The 22,881-nt window shown below is 41.4% G+C and overlaps 1 protein-coding gene across 8 annotated transcripts in view; it reads left to right on the plus strand.

The window, feature by feature from the left end:
- The window catches only part of bahcc1b (BAH domain and coiled-coil containing 1b), a 244,742-nt gene that overhangs the window by 200,148 nt on the left and 21,713 nt on the right, over positions 1-22,881 (plus strand). The gene's annotated exons all lie outside the window — the stretch shown is intronic.

A 22,881-nucleotide genomic window follows, 5' to 3' on the forward strand; every position in this document is an offset into this window, starting at 1 on the left:
CTCCTTCCTATTGGAAAGATGTTGTGAAACTTGAAAGGGTTCAGAAAAGATTTACAAGGATGTTGCCAGGGTTGGAGGATCTGAGGCACAGGGAGAGGCTGAAAAAGCTGGGGTTATTTTCCCTGGAGCGTCGGAGGCTGCGAGGTGACCTTATAGAGGTTTACAAAATTATGGGGGACATGGATAGGATAAATAGACAAAGTCTTTTCCCTGTGGTTGGGGAGTCCAGAACTAGAGGGCATAGGTTTGGGGGTGAGAGGGGAAAGATATAAAAGAGACCTAAGGGGCAACATTTTCACGCAGAGGGTGGTACGTGTATGGAATGAGCTGCCAGAGGATGTGGTGGAAGCTGGTACAATTGCAACATTTAAAAGGCATTTGGATGGGTATATGAATAGGAAGGATTTGGAGGGATATGGGCCGGGTGCTGGCAGGTGGGACGAGATTGGGTTGGGATATCTTGTCAGCACGGACGGGTTGGACCGAAGGGTCTGTTTCCATGCTGTACATCTCTATGACTCTATGAAGACAGGTTAAAAAAAATTATTCAAGTCTCCACCATTTCCTTTTTTTTCTGATTGTTAGTAAAGCACTTGCATCATTAAGGAGCCAATGCTTACTTTAATCAATATTTCCACTTTTATATTCGGCTAGAAACTTCCAATTTCTGTTCTTTTTTATAATTCTTGTGAGTTTTCCCTCATACTCTTAAATTTTTGTCTAATTTCTTTTAGTTATCTTTTCCTGGTTTTGAATAAATTCCTTAAAGTCTGGTCTTCCTGATAACCTTTGCAACATTAAGGGCATTGGGGACAGATGCTCCATGCCCCAAAGAGGATGCCATGGGCAGGATATAGAGGTCCCCACAATACCACAATAGCCCCAGTCAGCCATTTGGAGGGCTCTCCCCTCTCAAACGGCCTGCCTGATCAGTCATTTTGAGTTTATGTTTGAAACATGCCCCTTTGAGGGAGCCGACACATTGTCGTTCGGGTCTTTGACCTGCTTCAGCCGTATCCAGTTCTCCTTGTGCAGCCAATAAAGTTTAAGAGCTGACGACCATTTTGGCTGGGCCCTCGGAATCCGGAGCCCAGCTGCCATCCTTACCTAAAGGGCGAGGTCAAAAAGATATCCCTGTGCCAGGCCTGTTGCCGGTCAGTGCAGCTTCAGGATCTCCATTTGGTCCTACTGTCAGACTCCTGAAGGCCGATGAGAAAGTTCATTGTACGGTTTTTCATTCTACCCATGATGAGATGATAGCTGGCCGGGTTCTTGCTTCCGCCAGAGTTGAGTTTTGTTCTGCCGACCCTTTATTGAACTAATTAAATTCAATCCATTTTGTCACCATGTTGAGAGCACCATTGAAAGGGTCCAGCTGACCACAGTTCTGGAGATGGTGAAACGAGTCGCTTTTTACTATCGAATATTTCATGCACTGTCTAACAGATTTCTCCCCAGTCAGCTGGGAGCCACTGGGACACTTTAATGTGACACGCAGTATTGGTGAGTCAAGACGTAATGTGAGATTGAAGCTTTCAAGATATCAGCACAGAAACAAAGAGGTGTTTCTGGAAAGTCTGTCTCACTGGACTTCCCCTCTGCATACAACATAACCTTGTTACTCTCCTGTGCAGTTTGGTAGACCGATTCCCTCTCTAACCTGAGCAAACAGTTCTGATCTAATGTGCCCTTGTTACTGTTCATTAGTCAGTATCAGTGGTTTCAAGTTTTACTTTAAGTTCCCCCAAACCAAAAATAACATTCTAAAATAGAATTTCTGTGCAGGGCTTCCTCCCAGTTTTGTTTAATCAAACCTTGAGCTCCTCTCCAGCTGAAACGTCTTCACTTCCTGTCAGTGCACTATTGTGACTGCAGTCGAGTTCCTGTACAGTAATACCACATTACTATTTTTTGGTACTGGTTTTCTCTTCTGTTTGTATTCTGGAGCAATTGCTTTCCCTGTGAGCTCATTGTCTTCCTGGACATTATTGTGATGACTTTGATTCCCTTCGGAGTGTTATGATCATTCAGCTTCTCATTGTGCATTGTGACATTGCATTCCCTGTGGTATTACTTGTTCACTTGTGCGTTATTGAGCTGTTAGAAAACACTGAGTGGTTTCCAGTTGCAAAGAAAACAAAATGATTTGCCTTCAGCAATGGACTGGAATTTCTGCCACTCAAGCCCTTCTCCTGGACATCTAAAATGGGCAAGGGCTGAAAATTGGCCAGGAGCATGCCTCATCAGATGCATTTCGTTAGTGTGTAACGTCACGACTTCCTGCTGCCCAGGTTCAACAGCAGGCAATGCACCCACCCTTAAGTGCAAATAAAAGAAATAACTTGTTGCTCATCATAGGTATCATAGAAGCAAGGGTCGCCGCTTAGTCCCCAGGGCCAGGTGACCGGTGAGGAGGTCCTGAGAATGTCTGTTGGAGTCCAGACTCTCAGAGTGAAGGCACACTTGGTCCCACTTCAATGATACAGCATGGTCCAGGCCAGGGAGTCCGGTTTCAACATTAAAATATCCCCAAGGATGGGAGATCAGCTGGATCAGGGTTATACTTTCCTTGTGAAAACTTCCCTGCTCCCAACAAGTCCATTCCACAGATTAGAAAGGTCTAAAATCTTGTGTCTGGAATCTTAAAGGGTTATGGCGAGTTTTGTGATAAAGTCAAAGGAGAGTCCAGCAAGCTCCATCTCGATATTGGGAGTATCTGGCGCCATTTTGTATGCTGCGTGCTGGATTTCTTGCGAGGCCCAATTTACCTTATTAATATTCAGCTTACCAAGCAAGTTACAGATTGAGAAAACGCGGTACGGAACTGACAGCAGGTACCTGGTGAATTCAGCTCAACACTTCCTCTGACGAGCCTCCATGTTGGACACTGAGCAGCAACATCTCAGGGCACATTACTTAAGCACAGGTCACGTGCACCCTACATCCACTGACATTAGCATCCTATGCACCAGCCTCCAAGAACCCTCATGACACATCTTTGTTGCATTTACAGGGCGCTTCTGCACTTCAATGTTGCACCTCAGGCTGCACCAGCAAGTCTCATTGTAATGCTGCAGCAAGGACACTGTCCACTCGGGGGGGGACACACCCAGCTCAGGGACTGCACCAGGCTGTATGTCCACCCTGTTTGCTTGCTGTCAGAGCGCCCGCTCACTCTGAACCTTCCTACATGTTGACACCATCCCTGCCTTGCAATGGCTTTGCCTTATCCTTTTGTCACTTGCCCCTTCTACCAGAGATACCAGGCTCTTAGTATTGCTGTCTCGCCTTGCAATTAGTGCAGACACAGAGAGAGAAAGCTTATTGTGGTTGTTAGCCAGCCTCAGTTAAGTCAAGGGAAATAGTCTTCAGTCAGGGCCCTGGCACAGTAAGTCACAGGCAGCTTTAGTTACAAGTCCAGGGGCTTGGACACATATCAGTCAGCCACTTGGGGTAGTCAGAGTTAGAAATTAATGCCGTCTGCATTAGGGGTGAGGAGCCAAATGATGTGCAGCCCACCAGTCATGTTAACTGGAGCAGATATGAGAAGGGATGAAGGTGTGGGTTACAGATGAGGAGTGTCCTGAGTGAGAGTGTAGGCAGTGCAGAGGGCAGGCAGTGGTAGTGATGTCAGGGAATGTGGTGGGGGAAAGCACATGAGGGAAGATGTTGCACAGAATAGTGAGAGCGGTAGAGCATGAGGCTTAGTAGGAGGTGGGCGTAGTAGCAGAGAAAGAGTGAATGTGAGGTATCTGAGAGAAGATGGTGACTTTTAACTGGGCAGAGTAGAGAAGGTCATTGACATTCTTTTAACAGTGCTGGGCATTCCTCCAGATGGTTGACTCTACTTTACCTGGATGGCAACCTTGGATCAGGCTGGCATGGTCCTGGGGGAAGAGTAAACCCAGCCTGTGCACCATTCCTATTCACCAGAAGCCCCAGAATAGTGCATGCAAAACCCATTCCAACAATGTAGGTAATGTTCTGGGGACTTGGTTCAGATCCTGCCTCAGGATAAGTAAATAGAAAGAAAGATGATTTTTTTTCACACATGCAAGATGTGTTTATATCTTAAGTGCAAGAGCCCCTCATTTTAGGAGAATGGCTGGCAAGTCCAAACTTTCTGATGAAAGTCAAACTGGACCCTCAGGATCAGTATCTGGAATTGTCCCCAGATTCTCCATCTGCAAGATGGAACATTTGACAAATGTCTCGCAGTAATGAGGAGTCAGGCAGGAGTACCACAGAGAGGAATGGAAAAGGAGTAATATGTCATCACAGCAGAGAAGGAGGGGGGAAGTTGTGAGAAAGGGAAATGGAAGGCAGCAAGACAGGGGAAGGAAACGGTAATATATAGCAATGATTAAGGAAGATAAAAGAGAAACAGAAGGAAGAGGAAATAAAGTTAGTGATGGAATGATGAATTAGTGGAGCAACATAATGAAAGAGATGGACAGGGATGGTATTAAAGTAAGGAGGAGGCAGGGACAGAGGACAATGAAAGAGAAAGGATAAAGGAGTTTCATGGCACTGTGGTAGTGTTGTTGCCTCTAGCCCAGATTTGGATTCACGGCCCACCTGCCACAAAGATATGTGTGAACAGTTTTTTTTTAAAGGAAAGGAATGGGGAGGAGGAGAGAGAAAGAAAGGTGAAGCAGGAACCTCTAGGGTGTATTGGGTGGTGCAAAGGCCATGTCAAATGGAACTGAGATGGGGTGAGGGGTCAATTGGTGACATAATCAGCAGAGGACTGACAGTGCTCAGATGAAGCTTTGGTTTTCATATTGAATTGTTCTTGAATTATCAACCATTTGCAGACTATATCAGCAATTCTGAAGCATTCAGTCTGACATTGCAATTTGATGGTGACTACATGACATATTGACTTTTTTTGACAATTTTTGTTGTGTTTAATCAAGGTAGAATCAAAGATTAACAATCACATCTGTGGTTCATGTATTCTCCTGTTCACAGCTGATCCCATCTGTGCTTTAAAAATTGCAAATCATCTGGCACAGAGGGTCACTTTGAATGTATTTAAATATTTCAAAAATTGTTATTTGAACTTTAGCCTGAGGAAGTGGATCATAACAGAGCAGACCTAGACTTGGTGAGGGGAGTGGTAAAAAATCGCAATCTGAGACAAAGGATCAGATGTAGCAAGAAATCCAGTATGGAAATATGATAAATGGAGACTGTACATTTATGTCTAAATAACTTCCAAGCTAGCAACTTTCTATTCTTTTTAGCTTCCTAAAGCTGAGCAATAACTGATTCCATATGAGTTTTGCAGTTGACATTTTCAGCTGTAACACAAAGCTGCTGGAAGGGCCTCTTCTTATGTCAACTTAATGGTGACCTAAGGCAAGACCTTATAAATGACTAGGCAGCACAGTAAACATACGGTGACTGTGTATAAGTGTAGCAATTGATTCACACACTTTGACATTGTGCCATTTTTGGTATGTGAGGGGAAAAGGCTGCACTGCTTAGTGCTCCGCTGCTCTTTTGATTGCAGACAACGACTGTTCACTTTGTTTTTTAGACTTTTGTGTTATATTTAACCAGTGGAGTTAATTTGCTGATACTGCACAGTCTTGCTACTTATGCGTTTATGTTAAATTACTCTAAGTTAAAACATTTTTTGTCGACAAATGAAACATTTGCTTAAATTTGATTATTAATATTAATTCTCATTCATGTCTTCAAATCCCCCCCCATGACCTTGCCCCTGCTTATATCTGTACTTTACTGCAGCCTTAACACTCCAATATGTCTGCATTTATCCAAAACTAACCTGTTAAGCATCCCTGATTTTAATCACTTGCTTACTGTCTGGACCTTAAAAGCTCCCAAATATGCTCCAAATACCTCACTGTCTTTCTACCTTGCTTTCCTCCTTTAAGACTGTCCCCAAAACCTCCCTCTTTGACCACACCTTTGGTCATCTGACCTAATATCTCCTAATGTGGCTTGATTTCATATTTTGTTTGCGAAAGCTCCCGTGTGGGACCAAGAGTTGTTTTATTACGTGAAAGCTAATATATACATGAAAGCCGTGGTAGTTAGAACCTTAGTCATCAGCAGTGATGCCTATTTATTAATTCAGCAGATCTCTGAATGTAACACTTTGCAAATGTCTTAACTATTAGTAACCCCATCGATGGAAGATTCTCCTGCAACACTGCAGTCTGTTCCATCTGCCACTGGGGAAAATAGGGGAAGGAGAAATCGGATTGGTGCATAAAGTCAGAGATATATGTAAAAAGGTCTGGCACTTGCAAGAAGGCATGAGTTACATCACTGAGAAAATTATATGGAATTTGGTATAAGGGTACGGCATTTGGAAAGAAGCCAGAGCACTTTGTAAAAATGGTAAGTCATTGCTCCCTGCTGTGACACATTAGTGAAATCACTATAATTTGCTTGAGTGCTGAAAGGACTCTGCTAAATAATGTGCAAGGTGGAGATGCAACTTGATGCAGTGAAAAACGTTCTTTTGTGTTTGGGGTGGAGATTGTATTGTGTGGTTAATACAATGGAGGCTTAGTTTTCTCAGATACTTAATATTATTTCCACATACACATTTAGCAGTTTTGTCATTCATTACTTTTGGTTTGCTTCAAAGGCCTTCACTAGCATTTTCACTGAATAGAAACTATTACATATTTTAAATTGTTTGTAAAATACAAAATATGAAGAAGCCCATACTCTGAAGAAGAAGTTAACTGCAGTAAAAATAATGAGGTGGACTTTTGTTCTTTTACTAAAAGAATATGATTAACAATTGGCCCTTCAGTTTCCTTCCTGGACCCTTGGTAGCTGACTGTGTTAATGGTTCCTTATCTTCAGGTATTTAGTCCCATTCAAACTTATCATCATCAGCCCCTCCTCTAAAGAATCCACTCTTGATCCATCTGACCATGCAAACCACTGACCCATCTCCGACCTTCCTTTCCCCTCCAAAGTCCTTGAACATACTGTTGCCACCCAAATCCTTTAACCAACTTACCTGCAGATATTTTTTTGTTTGTGCTCCTTCAATCAGGTTTCTGACGTACCACAATACAAAAGAGCTCTTGGCAAAGCTTATGTGACTGTCAACATGGTAACCTTTCCTTCCTTGTCCTTCCCAATCCACCAGCGTTGTTCAGCATTGCTGAACACACCAACTCCTATCCACTGCCGTCTGTGAGGTGCAACTACCCTTGTTTACTTCCTTTCTTATCTGTTGAACCAGAGCCATGGAGAATATGCTGTCTTCCTACTTGTACATCTTTAAAATCCTCACATGCACATACACTCATTCGCAATTAAGACAGACAAAGGACAAATGATGTGACTCAGGTACTATAGGTAAAAAAAAAGACGGTGAACAAAATTCTGAAGATCATAACTCCAAATTTCCAGACTCAGGTATATTATTTCATATTTTTTGATATTAGCCTGTATGACATGCTGCTGTCTGTAGGATGAAAGTCATTCTTTGATTTGATAATTGAATGTGTTGACCTAGGTCTTTTCCTGTTCGAACATTTTTGAAACTTCCTTTTTTTTGTCTTTTTTGCCCCACACACAGAGAGGCGAAAGACAGAGAAATGGTTTCTGTTTGAAGTTTTGGTATTTTTCTCTGCTGCACTGACACATGCAGCCTTTAGTACACTGCAGCTTAACCAATCAAAGAGCAGTTGTCAGGTAGTATTTTCTTTGCTCAAAAGACTCAATATGCCATTCAATTTCAAATTCTCCCCTGATTGCTTCAAAAGACTACATTGCATTGCACAATTAAAAAATATGAAACAGAAAAGATTTACAAGGGTGTTGCCAAGGTTGGAGGATTTGAGCTATAGGGAGAGGCTGAACAGGCTGGGACTCCCTGGAGAGTCAAAGGCTGAGGGGTGACTTTATAGAGGTTCACAAAATTATGAGGGGCATGGAAAGGGTAAATAGGCAAAGTCTTTTCCCTGGGGTCGGGGAGTCCAGAACTAGAGGGCATATGTTTAGGGCGGGAGGAGAAAGATATAAAAGAGACCTACGGGGCAACATTTTCACGCAGAGGGTGGTACGTGTATGGAATGAGCTGCCAGAGGAAGTGGTGGAGCCTGGTACAATTGCAACTTTTAAAAGGCATTTGGATGGGTATATGAATAGGAAGGGTTTGGAGGGATATGGGGTGGATGCTAGCAAGTGGGACTAGATTGGGTTGGGATATCTGGTCGGAATGGATGGGTTGGACTCTATGACTTGATTTTCAAGTTACAAAGCTCTCCTGGTATTTTAGTTCTGTCATAATCCACTTTCCATTTCAATTTATAATTCCAAAAATGAAAAAAGTAGTCTCCTACATTTCCAAAAGATCTCTGTTCTCTTTCAATTCCAGCCTGTTGTGCAATTCTAATTTTAATCACTCCATCATTGGTGGCCATATTTCCAGGTGCCTAAGCCAAACACTCTGGAATTCTCTCCATCTCTCTTCCTTTCTCTCATCTTTTAGGATACTGCATAAAACCTACCACGTTGATGAAACCTTTAGTTATCTGCCCTGACCCTGACCTCGCCATCTGGGGTTCAATTTCTAAAATGCATAGTTTGCAATGTTAAAGGTGCTATGCAATTACAAGTTATCATTGTTGAAGGCATGCAGCACTCTTCTTTCAATAACCTTAGTACAAACAGGAATCAATGACACCATGGAACATGGGAGAATGATTATGCCCTTAGGGTAATGCCAGCTCTTGGAGTAAAGCAATTGATAGGAGTTAGTTCCATGTCTTTGCTACATGGGGCTCTATTATACGGAAAGTTGTGAAAGAATGGAGAGAAAAGACTGAGGTCCATGACGTTCTAATTATCTAGACAATGGTGTAATCACTTATGACACTCTCTAAGCATTTTCTGGAAATGTGAAAGCCAGAAATGAAATATACCTAATTCAGAAAAAAATCACCAACTCCTGAAGGTGGACAGACTTCAAGGCCCAGGGAGACTCATAACTCTTATATTGAGAGTTATCTAAAAACGTACCCACCCTAACTAGGAACATCCTCGAAGGAACATATCACATTCCTTATTAGTACGTACACTATAACAACTTGGTAACTATTTCACCTGTCGATAGTTTGTTCCACAGCATGTTTATTCATAGCTTCTCAAGGTGTAATTTGCTCCTTTGCCTCAGTATATCATAGGTATAGTTTCGAGTCCAGTTTTCCTCCAATAATCTGTCCAATTACAATGAATCAAAGTTCTTAATTTCATTTCACACTCAATCACACCTGATCTTTGTTTCTGTAAAGTAAAAGCACTAATTCTGGATGCTTTTCCTAATAATTGAGGGCTGTCAGCATAGCTTTCATTCTCTTAGCTGTTCCCCCCACTGGCTTCAGGATGTTATTATCCTGAGAATTGTATGAAAGCAAAAGCCACACACGACACTCTCATGCATACTGGGACCTTCATGATCACTTTATACTTAATGTTCAATCTAAAGCAACCATTTGTTTTCCCTTTTTGCCACCTACACTGTCCACCTTTAACTACCAATGAGCTGTTACCTTTCTGCCCCAGTATCCTCTTGCTTGATCTGGAACATTCACTAGGTAAACTGCCTGGAGTTTCTAAGTCACAGTTGCTTTTCTACAAGATTTGTCCAAATTAGAGCATGTCTGCTACACTGGAGTTCACTCCCCTGACTCGTCTACAATAAATTACAAGCTATCGATTTGGTCTGAGTTACCAACCTCGTGTACCTTTTCTTGACATTGACAAATTTAAGAATGGTTCCAATCACATCACCATGTAACTCCTGAAGAAAAATGATGAGCAGTAACCAGCAGCAATAACTTGCATTCATATATCAACTTTAACTTACTGAAACATCCCAACATCATAGGCACGCAATCACACATCATTTGAGACCAAGCTCAGAAGATGGCATTAATGCAACTAACCGAAAGTGTGGTCAGACAGGAAGGTGTCAGGAGCTTCAACCAGGAGGAGAGAGGAAGAAAAATGGCACTGCTTAGGGAGGGAATTCTGGGAGACTGAAGACATGGCCATCAATGGTGGACAGATTAAAATTAGAAATATACAAGAGGATGGAGTTGGAAGAGCACAGAAATTGTTGAAACTTGTGGAATAGGAGTACACTGCAGAGATAGGAGGGGTGACGACATGGACTTAACAGTGTTATGGAGAATCGCAAAGGCATGTAGCTCAAGATCAGTTTCACTTCATCAGCACCTAAATATGACAATTAGTTTGAATAGTTTGTCTGGGGTTAAGCAAAGGAGTATTGTTGAATTTGAAGCTGCCTAAGCACTCCTCACATTTCTCTGATCTGTAGAAATAATTGAAAACACTACGAGTATTGGTTAGAGTGCTGCATGAAGGCCAGTGTTTCTAAGTGCAGAAGTGACAGCAAGATTTAGTTTATGTGCAAAATCACACATGTTATTATAGTTGTTCTTCTGCATGACCTTCACCATGTTAATCCTGTTGTCAGTTACAATCAGACCCAAAGACAAATTAAATGGATGGACCCACTCATCACCGGAGAATGGGAGAGACTTTGGAACACTCGCTGTTGTGTGATTGCTCTCCTACAGTGTAACATTTAGAGGTGCAAGTCCACAAAAGGTTTCCACAGAGCAGCCATAGGTATGTGGTGTGAAAGTAACCGAGCATGTCATTAGTCTAGGATGGATGTTCAGTGCAGAGTTGTTCCATGTGTGACTAGTGAGATGAATGACTCCCCTCTCTCCTCATCTCAGCCTTTGTTACAAAAGACTTTTTTCTCAAATTGACCAGAGCAAATTGAATGTGAAAACTAAAGTGCAAGATGTATATTGATTGAAAACAAATCATCTTTGGAATCTCATATTTGGAATAGAATTTTAATTCAACTGCAGCGAGTTTACTTCCCAATTGCAAAATATAAAGCTAATAGATAGTAAATTCAAACATGAGCTTTTTAATTACAGTGGACAATACATCAATTAGGATTTGTTTTATTCATTGATGGAATATGGGCATCACTGGCTACTGCTGTGAGATACTGCAATGTATCTTGTAGATAGTACACTTAGCTGCTACTGTGTATCGATGGTGAAAGGAGTGAATGTTGAAGGTGGAAGATGTCATGCCCACTCCATCGGGACTGCTTTGTCCTGAATGGTGTCACTTGAGCTGCACTCATCCGGGCAAGTGGAGAATTTTCGATCACACTCCAGACTTTTGTCTTGTAGATGGTGGACTGGCTTTGGGAGTCAGTTTGGAAGTTACTCAGTGCAGAATTCCCAGGCTCTGACCTGCTCTTGTAGCCACTGTGTTTATACGGTGAGTCCAATTTAGTTTCTGGTCAATGGTAATCCCCAGGATGTTGATAGTGGGCGATTCAGGAATGGTAATGCCACTGAATTACATGGAATGGTTTGACATTTGCTTTTTTAATATTGCAGCACTTCAGTGTTTTCTGTTGAAATTCTTAGATCTATTGGAGTGAGTAGGAGAGGATTAAATCTCCAGCTTCTTGCAGTTGGTTTAGGATGTCTTTTTGATTTCAGATCTCACTGCACATTGTCAGCCTTCTGACTGGTAATTTCTGCAGTTGGATTGCACATGTTATGTCTTGTCTTTCAATGTATTTTATAAGTCAGTTTTGACAAATGCTGGTCTTACAGCAATTCCAAAGAGCTTTCAGATCATCATTGGGATAAAGGGAAAAATGAGTCCGCACGTACACTTGTCTCCTATATCAGTATTAATCCAGTGTTCTAAATGTTCCAAGACAGATTTGAAACTGTGGGATGGACATGCAGGTAACCCTGTGGGATGAGTGGTCCAATTTAACAGCCGGGCATCATTAATATTCTGCCAACCAGTGAAAATCCAACTATTTTCGAATGTGCCTCAAGGACACAGATGGTACACAGAGAGAACATCAGAATTTACTGTCAGTAAGGGAACAGTTTTTGATTTGCTCATGTGTCATACAGAGAAACATTAGCAAAATTGTATTCCACTATGATCGTAAGGAAGCTCTAATGTCAGGAAAGTTCCCTAAAGTTAGCAAACCATTTTGATGTGAGCAGCCTCAAACATTATGTCAGCTTGCAACACCAACTGCATGGGTTCAGTTCCTGCACCAGCTGAGGTTATTGTGAAGGACTCTTCTTAGCTTCACCTCTTGCCTGAAGTGTGGTGACTCTCAGGTTAAAATCACCAACAGTCATCTCTCTGTGTTGAGAGAGCAGCTCTATGGTCTGGTGAGGTTATGGTAACTTTACCTTGAATGACGGCTTGTCTAGAGGGCCCAAAGCTTCCAGAAATTGGGCCTCAGGCCTCATTAAAAATGAGCTGTCATTTTTCTCATCAATAATTACTTGGACTGAACCCAGGAAGACTATGATATCTTCCCCCCAAAAAAATGCAATAAACTTTGCAGCCTACGATAACAAAGCTGCCAGTAATGTTGATAACATTGAGCAAAAAGGATCTGATTTTTAAATTACTGTTTTGACACTGATTTGTTACAAAGTGAGCCACAGGCTACAAAACCAACAAACAATAGCATGTATATATTACACCTTGAACGTGTAGGCTATGCATCAGAACAGAGTAGAAAAAAAAACTACTATTGAAAATAATGCTTCAAATGCAAAACTTTAGGCTAGCAAAATCACAAGTGATTAAGGGGATGGCAATGAACAGCTGCTGCTATTAATGTTAGCCCAGAATGTCTCATATTTATTCCACCAGCATTAGCAGTACAATTAGGCTTTCTTGATCACAAAGGATGTACATTAAAAGTTCCAACTGAACGACTACAAAATCTGCAGGAAGCATTTCCAGCACTTTACTGACCTCAGCTGGATCCATTTCTTTTCTTGCTGAAGCTGACAGGGAAATGAACAGCTTCGGAAAATCCTGGCTCAATGCAACGCTCTTTCCAGGAGTAACTGGACTGTAATTCAGTGTGGCAAAGTGAGGCTGAGCTCAGATTGATGACCCAGCTTGACAGTGATTGTTAGACACAATCAGAACTGCAACATTCCCAGTTAAATTAGGGAAATCGTAATTGGCTCAGCATGGAATTCTGTATCACGTTTGTACGACCAACCACTTGAGTAGAAATCAATCTGCAACGGAACTGAGATACCGTTTCTAAAACGACTGGAAAGAGCCAAACACAGTCCTATTTAATTAAAGATAAGTGGAATCAGCACCTTGAGTGGATCAAATTGGGGTAATTGGACTTTTTTTAATTAATGTATAAATGAGACAAACTGATCTCTCAGCCCAGTATGAAATAGAAATAGGCTCAAGATGCATCCTAACATAAACCCAACAGAAGATCACTCCAGAGCAGTTCACAAAATTCATGTGCAAATACTCAATGCACTCAAAATGATCACCCCACAGGAGCCGATTTTAATGCAGGTAAAAACACTTCATGTAAAATTAGCTCACATACACAGGCACCTTAAGCATGTTTCATTGATCAAAATGTCTACCCTAGTTTGTGATTTATTCTGGATATACATTGTATGGTCAGCTCATTGTGTTGGTTATGCACTGCATTGGTGTTGGCAGTAACCATATATTTGTGACTAGAAAAAAGAATAGGAATGGAATAATACAAATTCAATTTAGGCTACATGGATTTCCAGGACTTTGGTCGGTGTTTCATGGACTATGTTCCATGTTTAGGTGAATAGGAGCAGGAGTAAATCAGTCAGCCCATCAAGGCTGCTCCACTATTCGAGATCATGGCTACCTTAATATCATTTTCTTGCAAGATCTCCATATCCCTTGAATTCATTACGAACTAGAAATGTATCACCCCTATTTTGAACGTATTCTTTAAATGAGCTTCCAGAACACTCTAGGGGAGAGAATTCTGAGTAAAGACATTCATTCTTGACTCAATCCAAAATCCTAAGATGGTGTCACTTGGTTCTAGACCCTTCCAGCCTGTGGCACATTCTTTCTGAATCCACCTGTCCATCCTTTTAAGAATTCTGTAAGTTAAAATAAGATCCCATCTCATTTTCTAAACTCCAGCAAATGTGAGCCCAGTCTTTTGAAACTCTCCTCATTGGATAGTCCTGCCATTCCACTCATCAGCCTAGGGACCTTCCACTTCACTCTCCTCTCAAGAAAATATGTCCTGCCTTAGACAAGGAGATTTGCACACATTATTCCAGGTATGGTCTCACCATGGTGCTGTAGAATTGAGGCAAGTCATTGTTACTCCTGTTCTGTCCATTTGTAACTAACCACAATAATTTATATGTTATTCCAAGTAAATCAGCTTCCATCATTGTGTATGCATTCTCCACTTCATTCATGGGCATAGAATTGCAAGTAACTTTGTGACATGATTGGTAATTATTGAAATAGGGGATGGAAGTTAAGGTTAAAGGAACTTCCGAAAGCTAGTGATGACAAGTAATATTCTCCATCGGCTGTGCTAGGGACCATGATTTGGAGGTGCCGGTGTTGGACTGAGGTAGACATAGTCAGAAGCCAGATGATACCAGGTTATAGTCCAACAGGTCTATTTGGAATCACAAGCTTTTGGAACGCAGCCCCTTCATCACCTGACAAAGGAGCAACGCTCCGAAAGCTTGTGATTTCAAATAAACCTGTTGGACTATAACCTGGTGTTGTGTGGTTTCTGACTTTGTACTCAAGGCCTTCAACTTACAGAATGTAAATCAATCCACTTGGATGAAGAAATTAAAAGATTTATGTATCTGAGTGCAGATTGCAATACCTGGTGTAGACACGAGCAGGAAGTTAGAGATGGACATAGAAATGTGAACAAAATTATAGCAGATGGAGCTCAGTGTGAGGAAGTGTAAGCTTATTAACTAGATGCCAGCAAGATAAATTGGAATATCTCCTTACTGGGCAAAGACTAGGAACTGAGGAGGAACATGAGATTTGGGTGACCATCAATTTGAGTGGCCATACACAAATCACAAAAACCTAGAACACATACAAAAAGTAGTCATCCATCTCAATGGGAATATTGAGCTCCTACCTCAAAAGGATTGGAATGTATAGAAATGTATGTTCAGTTGTGCAGAGCGCTGGTCACAATAGTGTATTTTGTTTAGGTTCAGGCAGGTCATTGCCACAAAGGATTTATTAGTTTCACAATGTGCAGCGTAGAAATCAGCATGATACTGTCACCTAAAGGGTTAAATCATGAGAACAGGTTGCAATTTCTTGCTTTGCATTCTGTTGAGTTTAGAAGATTAAAGGGTGATCTAATTGAAGTGTGTAAAATGGTTAAGAGCTTCAGTATGTACACAGGAATGATTTCCTCTGCTGCAGGAACCCAGAATAAGGCATGGTCTTAAAATTAGAACCAGGCTGTTTAGAAATAATATGAGGAAATACTTTGCCAGAGAAAGGGAAATGGAAAATTGGAACTCTCTACCCAAAATGTTTGCTGGATCAGTTACACCTTTCGTGACTGAAAGCAAGAGGTATTGAGCACTTGGGTGTAAATAGGGAGTTAGTGAATTTGATTAATAGATTATCCATGATTTGAATGGAATAGTGAAACAGCTCAAGGGCCTAAGTGCCCTATTCCTGTGGCGACATTTCTGTTTGTTGATTTGATTTTTTTAATAGGTATTTTAGAACATGTAGTCTGTGATTTGTCTGTTTTTTTGCTGAGAACTGCAGATGAATCCATGGCCTTGCTCACAAACTGTGCTGGGGATATAGTGCAACATGAACTCAAGCATCATTTGATCAGTAATAAAAAAGGATAAAGAGCAGATCTGGTTAACTGGAATATTTCACCAAGAGATAAGGGGAGCCATGGGTCAGTTATGTGGCTTTGCTACAATTGTCAGCAGAAAAAAACAATATCATATAATTATCTACCGAAGGCCACTTCCACAGCCACTGCACAAACATTTAAATTTGAATTAGTACTCCATTAAGGTGATGGATTTGTGGAGCAAGCTGAATATTGCAAGCTGTGTAAATGATGCTCCTACTCACATTGAGAGAGGGGTGATGGATGTTGATAATATTGGAGTGAAGTGGAGAGAAATGCCGCTGGTATGAATGTTTGAGATGAGAACAGACTGGTCATATCCGTCACTGACGAGCTCCAAGGTCGAATGTGACTGGGGAGTGCAAGATCCAGATGTCGTTTATCAAAGCCTAGTGGGAAGTTGTGCAATTAACTCCCTCTGACTCAGGACTTTTGGCTGTAATAAGAGTAGTAGTAGTTCAGACAGGCAGGTATTTGCAGCCTCTTACAATTGTTTTTTTAAAGAAAACACCTCACACTTAGTCAACAGTTCCTTCTTCTTCTCATTAGGTATGACACACAGCCTTCTGTACAGCCGATGACAAAGGTCACAGGTACCTCCATGATGGCCATAATTAGCTGTCGGAAGGATTATTAAATCTTGGGTAATCTAAAAGGTAAAGAGACAGCAATTGGACCTTGCTGTGCCTGTGGAATACAATGAGGTCTCGTTTTGGACAGCAATACTGTTGTAATCCAAGGATGTTTGAGTCTACTCTGAAATCGGCATGAAAATGGAAAATGCTGGAAATACTCAGCCAATTGGCCAGCATCCATAGAGAGAGACACAAAGAGTTAATATTTCAGGTTGTGACCTTGCATCAGAATTAAGTTCAGTTGCTTCAATTTTCAGGCATCAGCTGGCAGCTGCCAAACCAGGTGTCCCTTCATGAGGCATCTAGTATCCATTTTAGGTTCCCATCAGAAATTTGGCAGAGCTCAGCGGAAGAGACACTTGCCAACTACACACTAGTTTTCACAAAGCTTCATGTGGAATCAGGAATGGCGGCAGTCCTGCACAGACTTGACAGTCCTTGCAGTTGTCTGCTGTCGGCCCACTCCTGGGTGTTAACTTTGAGCTATTAAAAAAATGACAAGTAACTTCAGCCCATGGCAATACTTGAGCACAGAAATGTCAACTGACACTCCAGTGCAGTTCCAATGAAAGACTGTTCCATGATCAGTGGTGCTGTCTTGAGGGTAATACATTAAACTGAAACAACTACTGCAGTCTAAGGTGGATGTGAAAGACCCCACAGCACAAATTCAAAGAGAAAGGAAGTTATTGCTGGTGTGTTGGCCAGTATTTATTCCTCAATCGCAAATAAACATTATCTGATCAATATCACATTACTGTTTGTGTAGCTTGAAGGCTTTGTCTATTACAACAGTAACCACACCTTCCAAAAAGCTAAATTGGCTATAAAGTACTTTTGCAGTTGAGAAAGGTGTTATATAAATATAACATTCCTTTGTCTCCCTCCTTCCCTCTGTCTCTACCCTCCTCCTTTTCCTTCCTCACATTCTTCCCTTCCCCTCCTTGTCTATCCTTTCCTTTGTTATGATCCCAGGTGATGTTGTTAGTGATGGAACGTGAGGACTGCAGATGCTGGAGATCAGAGTCGAGAGTGTGGTGCTGGAAAAGCACAACAGGTCAGGCAGCATCTGAGACGCAGGAGAATCGACGTTTCGGGAATAAGCCCTTCATCAGAAATGAAGGACTTCCTGATGAAGGGCTTTTGTCCGAAACGTCGATTCTCCTGCTCCTCGTATGCTGCCTGACCTGTTGTGCTTTTTCAGCACCACACTCTCGACTCAGATGTTGTTACTGGACAAGTTCAGATCCCAGGCAGAAATTTGGCTTTTTAGATCAAATTGTGTTGTTAGTTTTGGTTTTAATGAAGTGCTCTCTCACTGTAATTTTACAGGTTTGGCTTTAACAATAAAGTTGATTACACAAAATGAATGAAGATAATGAAGACATGAACCGTGGCTGACAGGAGAAATTGTACGACTAGCCAAGAGGAAAAGGGAAACATACATATGGTCTAGGCAGCTAAGAACAAAATGGGCCCTGGAAGAATATCGGAAGAGTAGGGCAAGTCTTAAAGAGGTCTAAAAGAGGTCATGAAATAGCTTTAGCGAGCAGAATTAAGGAGAATCCCAAAGCATTTTATTCTTATATAAGAAGCAAGCGGGTAACTAGAGAAAGGATTGGTCCACTAAAGGATAACGAAGGATGGCTGTGTGTCGAACCTGAGAGAATGGGTGAGATTCTGAATGATTACTTTGCATCAGTGTTCACTGAGGAGAGGAACATGATGAATCTTGAGATTAGAGGTAGGAGTTTGATTAGTCTGGGTCACGTTGACTTAAGTAGGGAAGATGTGTTGGGTAGGCTAGAGGTTATTAAGGTGGACAAATCCCCAGGACCGGATGGGATCTATCCCACATTGCTGAGGGAGGCAAGAGAGGAAATAGCTGGGGTCCTGACAGATATCTTTGTGGCATCCTTAAATACAGGTGAGGTGCCGGAGGACTGGAAGGTTGCTCATGTTGTCCCCCTGTACAAGAAGGGTAGTAGGGATATTCCGGGTAACTACAGACCAGTGAGTCTGACATCGGAGGTGGGAAAGTTGCTGGAGAAGGGACTGAGGGATAGGATCTATTTATATTTAGAAAAGAATGGGCTTATTAGTGATAAGCAACATGGTTTTGTGCAGGGGAGATCGTTCCTTATCAACTTAATAGAGTTCTTCGAGGAAGTGACCAAGATGATAGATGAAGGAAGGGCCGATGATGTCATATACATGGACTTTAGTAAGGCATTTGATAAGGTTCCCCATGGTAGACTAATGGTGAAAGTGAAGTCACATGGTATGCAGGGTGTGCTAGCTAGGTGGATAAAGAACTGGTTGAGCAACAGGAGACAGAGAGTAGTAGTTGAAGGGAGTTTCTCGAAATGGAGGAAGGTGACCAGTGGTGATCCACAGGGGTCAGTATTAGGGCCACTGTTGTTTGTGATATATATAAATGCTCTGGAAGAGGGCATGTTGGTATGATCAGCAAGTTTGCAGATGACACGAAGATTGGTGGCAGAAAGCATAAGGGACTGTCAGAGAATACAGGAGGATATAGATAGACTGGAGAGTTGTGCGGAAAAGTGGCAGATGGATTTCAATCCAGACAAATGTGAGGTGATGCATTTAGGCAAGACTAATTCTCAAGCAAATTATACAATGAATGGAAGAGCCTTGGGAAAAGTTGATGGGCAGAGAGGTCTGGGAGTGCAGGTGCATTGTACCCTGATGGTTGTTGCACAGGTGGATAGAGTGGTCAAGAAGGCATATAATATGCTTGCCTTCATTGGATGGGGTATTGAGTATAAGGGCTGGCAAGTCATGTTAACATTGTACAAGACATTGGTTCGGCCGCATTTAGTGTACAGTTCTGGTTGCCACATTACCAAAAGGATGTGGACGCTTTGGAGAGGGTGCAAAGAAAGTTTACGAGGATGTTGCCTGGTATGGAAGGTGTTAGCTATGAAGAAAGGCTGAGTAGGTTAGGTTTATTTTCATTAGATAAAAGGAGATTGAGGGGGGAACCTGATTGAGGTTTATAAAATCATGAAGAGTATAGACAGGGTGGATAGAGACAAGTTTTTTTTTCCCCAGGGTGAAGGATTCAATACCAAGAGGTCATGTTTTCAAGGTGAGAGGTGGAAAATTTAAGGAGGATACATGCGGCAAGTACTTCACACAGAAGTTGGTGGGCATTTGAAATGTGTTGCCAGCAGAGGTGTTAGAGGCAGGCACGGTAGATTCATTTAAGATGCATCTGGATAAATGCATGAGTAGGTGGGGAGCAGAGGGATACAGATGCTCAGGAATTGATCAACAGGTTTCGACAGTACAAGTTGGATCGGCTCAGGCTTGGAGGGCTGAAGGGCCTGTTTCTGGGCTGTAAACTTTCTTTGTTCTTTGCTCTTTGTTCCATAAAATAGAATCAACCAAACTATTCACATATAACACCGGTTTAAAGATTTCAAAACACAGAGTAATTCCAAATGCACACTTTTATAATATTCACACCAGTGAGAATTCCCTTCTTTTTCACACCTATAATATTTCATTTAACTATACCCTCAATTTCCCATCTTGAGAATCTGATAGCCTATTTTTTCAATCCTCATACTAATAGAATTAGACTTTTTCAGCTTCAAATAATCCTTTCAGGGTTTCAACCAAATATTTCTAGTCTGGGAATTTCAAATTAGTTAACATTATTTTTCTTCAGAAGCAACTATTTTTCATACACAGCTTGTGCCAAAACCCTGAAACCAAAAGGGTTTTTGCCAAGTTGTGGGTGTTTCCCCTAAGTCAAAAAGAAATTTAAGAACCTTCTACCTGAAACCTAATATACACTTATTTATTCTGTTTGCTCATAAAACTCAATAATGAAAACAAAACTTTATTACTCTTTAGGATGTCTCTCTCTTCTACTTTAAAAAGAAAATCACCATGGCTACAGAAATATGTGCAAGTTAATCATTAAAGTCCTGCACAGACAGACCAAACCCACATGCCACTGGTTCAAAACCAAGTTCTAAAATAAATGACATTATATATAAATCATCACCTTACATCACACCTTTACTTCCTTTCATCCATTTCCTCCCCTGCCCTCCATTTACCTTTTCCTTCTCTCTAATCCTATTCCCTCTCTCCTACCCTTCCTTCCCTCCTTCCTGTTACCTCTGTCTTTGCTTCTCAAAACTAAGTTTGATGTTCCACTGGTGACACTTATACGGAAAACAATTAGATTAGATTAGATTACTTACAGTGTGGAAACAGGCCCTTCGGCCCAACAAGTCCACACCGCCCTGCCGAAGCGCAACCCACCCATACCCCTACATCTACCCCTTACCTAACACTACGGGCAATTTAGCATGGCCAATTCACCTGACCTGCACATCTTTGGACTGATTTAGATTAGATTACCTACAGTATGGCCCAATAAGTCCACATCGACCCTCCGAAGAGCAGCCCACCCAGACCCATTCTCCTGCATTTACTCCTGACTAATGTACCTAACACTATGGGCAATTTAGCATGGCCAATTCACCTAACCTGCACATCTTTGGGTTTAATAGGGCTCAGGGCCTAGCTTTGGCCCAGGCTCAGGTCTCTTTGCTAAGGCCATTGATTCCACCCCTGAAAGTGGCCGAAACTAATTTCTATCCTAATATATTAAGTTTCTCCTCTCCTCTGCGATATGTCCCAATAAAATATATCACTTCATCTTGTGTTTTAGAGAAAAGCACACAAAGTCGATATTGTTTTGTCAGAATGTTGTAATGGAGATTTCAAATGTGTCACCCTCTGGTTGAGAGGCTAGTGCAATTGTGCAGATATTTCACTAGTGCTCACCAAAGGTAATAATCATTCAACCTTGTTTAAAAAAACCAAAACCTGGTGTTGCCTTATACTCAATTGTGTGATGATTAGACCAGTAGTTAGTAGCATCATTATGCTCATTTTATGTATTATTTGACTAAATTTCAGATTGATGTTGATTTTTAACAGCTAAAGGTTTTCTAGCCCACAGATAGAGTATACAGCTGAGAACAGGTATTAGATATTTGACATATATTTGATAATATATTGCTACCTGTACCTTTCATAATAATTTAATCCACATTTGATCATTTATTCAAATGTGAAGTTGTACATTCCTTGTGCATTTCCTTCCAGGTTAGTCCAGGGATCATTTTCAGTTTGATAAAGGTAATTGCATGCAGTAAAAGATTGCAAGAATGACAGATTCTAGAAGGCAGAAACAAAAACAGAAATTGCTGAAAAAGCTCAGCAGGTCTGCTTGCATCTGTGGAGAGAAAGCAGAGTTACCATTTGGGGTCCAGTGATCCTTCCTCAGAACTGATGGTAGCTCAGAAAAAGTTTTTTTTAAATGCAGAAGATAGTGTAGGGGGAAGGGGATTAGGAATAAACAATAGGTGAAGATAGAGTCCAAAGAGAGAGAACAGTTGGATAGACTAAGTAGTGGATAACAGTCAGCCTAGGAGAATGAATGGCTGTTAATGGGGATTGTTAATGTCTAACAATGGGTAGTTTGTAATAGCAGCCCATGTGATGATAAGGGCTGGTGTGTAGGGGTTGAGTGAGGACATGGGAGAAAGTTAGCTGGTTCTGTGACATAGCTGTAATTGGTTAAAAAATGAACTTTAATCCGTACTCAATGCATTCATTTCATGTATTATAACTTGAAAATGTCCCTTATAATCAAACTGGCATATACGTAGAGCTCTGAGCAATGTTCCCCTAATCATCTTCTGTTTGGACCTCCGAGGTTGCTGTGCGACAGCGACCTTTGGAATGGGAAGTCAATGATGTGTTCCATATCGGCACACTGATCACTGTCAAACGGAGGGTCCAAGCGGCTGTACCAACCCTGAGGGAACAGTGGTCACAAGGCCAAAGCACAGCAAATGATCAATCCATTTGTATTTTGGGATGTTAGTAAATTTGCCACCAATCCACAGTGATTGGTTTCTCCAGTCAAAGGGTGTTATACCTGCACTGACTGAATACTTAATTACTCTACAAAAACCCTTTCATTTTTGCTGACCTAGAGGATATGCCCCCATCACTTTTAAATGTGTACAATACCAGACTAAGTCCAGTATTTCCAACACAGTATGTTCTCTGTTTTGTCAAATGCTTCATTTGAGGTGCTGAATCACATGTTGTGTGATTTTGGGGAAGAGTAAAGACTTATATTTGTATTACACGCTTTATGACCTCAGGATGTACCTCAGTGTTTTACAGCCAGATCAGTTCATTTGATTTCTAGTCACTGTTTAGAAAATTCAATTACAAATTTGCACACAGCAAGATCCAACAAACTGCATTGGACTATGGCAAGATATGCTGCTAATGGATTTTTAAAGAATGGCCAAATGCTGCCTTAACAAGATTGTATTAGACATCCATTGAACTAGATACATGAGAGGCATACATTGG

This window comes from Chiloscyllium punctatum, chromosome 39 (genome assembly GCF_047496795.1).
Source record: "Chiloscyllium punctatum isolate Juve2018m chromosome 39, sChiPun1.3, whole genome shotgun sequence".
NCBI classification, from domain to species: domain Eukaryota; kingdom Metazoa; phylum Chordata; class Chondrichthyes; order Orectolobiformes; family Hemiscylliidae; genus Chiloscyllium; species Chiloscyllium punctatum.